We start from the raw sequence: 5,018 nt of genomic DNA on the forward strand, positions 1-5,018 counted from the left end.
AACTATCATAACTAACATAACTAAATTAAATACACTTACAGTTTAAAAGTAAAACTCCTGTCAAATAATCACAAGACGTGATTATGACAAACATTTTTATATTGTAACCTGCCCATATAGTTGTATTTGCAACTGTATTTGATAATGTTTTGAACTTTTAAAATATTGTATGGTAAAAACACAAGCTGCTCTTCATATTAGTGACAAACTTTGGTGGTTTTTTGATGAGTTGCCTTCATTTTTGCTTCTACTTTTCATTTAAAATAAGTTTCCATTTTCAGCAGGTATCTAAGGTTCTTCTACATATTAAAAAGTTGTTAAACAACTGAGTGGCACACTACTGCTACTAGTGGTGAGAAAGTGTATTGCATCTTTTTCAAAATGAATGCGGTCCCACGGCCCTCTGTGGCCCAAAGTTAAAAACTGTTGTTCTTTTGAGGCCGTCAAGGTGACAAGGTGTCAATGAGTGACAATAAAGCTTTATTCTATTCTATTCATCAAACAATGAGTTTTAATTTCAACACTGTCCTGTTTTTTTAGGAAACACAAAAAACTTCACCAAAAACTGTACCATGTGATATTTTTTGAGATTCCTGACAAACTTGTAAAAGTGATTTAGACAGTTATTTTAGTCAGGTGTCGATTTATTAACTTGACACCTTTTGAAAAGCAATCGTTGTGGAAAATGTTCTGACCTCGTAACATTTCATCGGTGTGCCATTAAAACAAAGACAGAAGTGTTGATTTGCACTCCTGATTGCTTACTAAAGTTTTGTAACAGTACAGCCACGGTGAAGTTTGATCCTACCAGCAACCGGACTGTCGGCAGCTACTGCAGAAAACTCTTAAAACTTACAGAACGGACAAATGCAGGAAAAAATGAAAAAAAAAAAAAGGGACTTGAAACTCGGCACAACGAAGGTAGCGGTTCCCCAGCGAGACTCCACCGCTTGTCGACGGACAACCGGAGCGGAGGGGACTGTGCGTCGGGGGCCTGGAGTCCGAGGAATTTGGCGGGCAGACAGTTCAACCTGGGCTCCACCATCAGGTTTCAGGCTCCGCCACCGGGCCTAGCCACCAGGCTCAGCCTGTGCTCCACCATCAGGCATCGGGCCCCACCGTCAGGCCTAGCCACCGGACTAAACCTGGGCTCCGAAAATGGGTCCAAAAAGAGCTACCGCAGTAGAGGAGATGGAAGATATTAAGAAATCCCTAGACTTTCTTGGTGAGGAAGTCTCAACTATCAGGCAGCAACAAAAAATATCTTGGATCTGGTGGAGGAGGTAAAAGCTCTGTAATTACAAAACATGGAGAAGGATTAAAGAATTACCTTTCTTGGGAATCGTGTTGCTGATTTGGAGCAATACACTCGTATGAATGACATCATTTTTTACTGGAATATCGATAAAACCACAGTCATATGCACAGGCTGTGTCAAGAGGAGATGGAGAGGAACAATGTGAGGAGACTTCACACTCTGTAGAGCAGCTGCTGACAACTTTTCTACACTCCAAGAGAATAGAGGTAAACAACAAAAACATTGAATCTTGTCACACTCTCCCACGAATAAAACAACACAGGAAAACCAGCTATAATAATAAGGTTTGTAAACAGGAAACACAAAATGGAACTATTAAAACAAGGAAGAAAACTAAAGGGATCGGATGTGTTTCTGAATGAACATTTGACGAAAAAGAATGCAGACATGGCTAGAAAGGCAAGACTACTCAGAAAGCAAGGAAAAATACAAAACACTTGGACGCAAAATCGCAAAATATTTATCAAGCTGAAAGGAAACCCTGAAGAAACTAAGGTTGTGGTCATCCGTGACATTGAAGAACTGGAAAAGTTCTAAAGTAAACTGAACACAAGAAGGAAATGATTAAACAACAAACAAACGGACTGGACACCTTCATTGAACCTAATGAACATAAATTTAAGTATATAGTTCAGCAACTGCCAAAGAACTTAAAGGTTAGAAAACAAAATATCAAATGTTTAAAGTCAAAAGTATAAAAAATAAAACAAATGTCTGAAGTCAATATTGTATACAAAAAAGAAATTATATAAGAATGTATTACGAATTTCCTGATGCATCTCATGTATTACGAATGTATTACGAAGCTTACGACGTTTCAGAATCTAACATTTATGACATAGACAGTACACTTGATGCAGATTTTTTTCCAATAGCTGAAGATTGTCAGTATTACAATGAGGACCAATTTAATGATAAAATAGTTAATGGGGGTTTTTCTATTGTTCATTTCAACTGTAGAAGTATGAATTCAAATTTTTCAAAAATAACAGACTATTTAAAACAATTAAATAGACATTTTAGTATTATAGCAGTCTCCAAAACCTTGTTAAATGATGAAAATATAAATTATTATCAGATAGAAGGATATAGACTATATCATATGAATAGGAATAATAAAAGAGGTGTGTGTGTGTGGGGGGGTGGCTTTATTTATTGAAAATATATTAAAGTGTGAAATTAGGGACAGAATGACACTGATTGTTGAGGATATAGAAATGATTACTGTTGATATCTTAAATGAAAATTCTAAAAATATTACAATTAGTTGTGTTTACAGACCTCCAGGTTCAAACATTGATTCATTTACTGATAAAATCATTGAGCTCTTTGAAAGAAGTTGCAACAAAACAGTCTTTCTGTGTGGGGATTTTAATATCAATGTGGGAAATCAAGCTGATTCAAATATTAATACATTTACTAACACAATGAACATTTTGAGCCTTTATCCTTTAATAACTAAACCAACAAGAATTATAATGCACAGTGAAACAATGATTGACAATATCTTTACAAATATAAGAAATGGAGAAGTATTGAGTGGAATCTTGATAACTGACATTAGTGATCATTTCCAATATTTATAATCTGTAAAAACATCCAATATAGTGAAAAAGTATTTTTAACAAAGAAGAAAAAGAGAAATACATAAAAAAAAAGCTTTGGACAAATTGAAAGATGACCTAAAAAAACAAAACTGGAATGATGTGTATGTTCATGATGTAAATAGAGCATATGATGTCTTTATGAATATTTTGGAAAATCTGTGTGGAAAAAAAATTGTTTGCAAAAAGAATTGTGCTAAGAGAAATGTTGTTGACAAACCATGGATGATGAATGGGTTAAGGAATGCTTGTAAAAAAGAATTACTTGTATTTCAGTTTCTTAAAATTGAGAACAAAAGAATCAGAGGATAAATACAAGAAATATAAAAACAAATTGGTTTGGATTATAAGAAAACATAAGAAGGAATATTTCAGTGATTTATTAGACAAAAGTAATGGTGATACGATGGCAACATGGCAAATAATGAATAGTGTTTTGAAAAATCATAAAACATCTTCATGTATTTCAAATTATTTTGTAAAAGACGACAAGGACATATATGATCAAAATCAAATGGTGAATGAATTTAATCAGTACTATGCAAACGTTGGCCCAAGTCTTGCATCAAAAATACCAAAAGTACACAATAACATAAGTCATACAGTCATGGGTTGTGTCAACAGCATCTTTCTTGATGAAACTGATAAGGGAGAAATATGGAGTATTGTAAATAAAAAACCTTGCAGATAAAAGATCAAAAGACTGGATGGACATGGATATGATGTTTGTGAAGGACATCATTGATTGTGTTATAGAGCCATTTACCTGTAATTTATCATTTTCTACTGGAATATTTCCAGACAACATGAAAATAGCCGAAGTAATCCCTCTCCATAAGAGTGGTGACAAATGCGTATTTAATAACTATAGACCAATATCTTTGTTACCACAGTTTTCAATGATTTTAGAGAAATTATTTGTGGCTAGATTGGATCAATTTATCGATGAACAGAATATTTGAAGTAGCAGTCAATATGGGTTCAGAGCAAATAACTCTACTTCAATGGCTCTTATGGAATTGATGGAACAAATAACAACTGCTGTTGACAATAAACAATATTGTGCTAGTATTTATATTGATTTAAAGAAAGCATTCGACACCATTGACCACAATATTTTTTCTTGAAAAGCTGCATAAATACGGCATTAGAGGACCAGCACTACAGTGGATATCTAGTTATCTGAAAAATAGGAAACAGTTTGTGCAGATAAATGAAGTAAGATCTGAACTCTGTAACATTATGTGTGGAGTTCCTCAGGGTTCTGTACTCAGACCAAAATTATTCATTTTATATGTGGATGATTTGGTTAATGTGTCAGGGTTGTTTCAATGTATTTTATTTGCAGATGATACTACTTTTTTTCGGGTAATGGCATAAAACAGATGATGGAAATTATGCAAGCAGAATTTGTGAAAATACAAAATTGGTTTAAAATTGATAAATTGTCATTAAATTTAGATAAAACTAATTATATGATATTTGGTAATAGAAAAGGAAATATTGACATTCTTTTCAAAGATGATGGTGTTGAGATCTGTAGAATCAGTGAGGTAAAGTTTCTGGGTGTCATCACTGATGAAAAGTTGTCATGGAGACCTCACATAAACTATTTAAGAACAAAAGTTGCTAGATCTATTAGAATACTGTATAAATTAAGGGAGTTATTTAATGATAGAGCTCTGTATATGTTGTATAATGTAATGGTTGTTCCACACTTGATTTATTGCGATGATGTCTGGGGGAAAGCATGGAAAACAATTGTAAACCCTATTTTTGTTTTACAGAAAAGAGCTGTAAGAATTATTGCTGGTAAACACTACAGTCACCCATCAAATGTATTATTTCATCAGTTGAAATTATTGAAGTTCCATGAGTTGGTTGAATATAATATTTTACAGGTTATGTATAAGGCTCTGTTATGGCTGTGAGGCAGGGTGAACCCAAATGCAGGCAGGCAGGCAGGCTAGAAAGTTTTAACAAAAATTTATTAAATAAAAAGCCAATGTGGTGGCAAAAAACAGAGAACTAAACAGAAATCAGGGACAAGAAAGCTAGGGTAGAACATGAATCAGACTGGAGCATACAAACAAACC

Source organism: Austrofundulus limnaeus, unplaced genomic scaffold (assembly GCF_001266775.1).
Source record: "Austrofundulus limnaeus strain Quisiro unplaced genomic scaffold, Austrofundulus_limnaeus-1.0 Scaffold28, whole genome shotgun sequence".
NCBI classification, from domain to species: domain Eukaryota; kingdom Metazoa; phylum Chordata; class Actinopteri; order Cyprinodontiformes; family Rivulidae; genus Austrofundulus; species Austrofundulus limnaeus.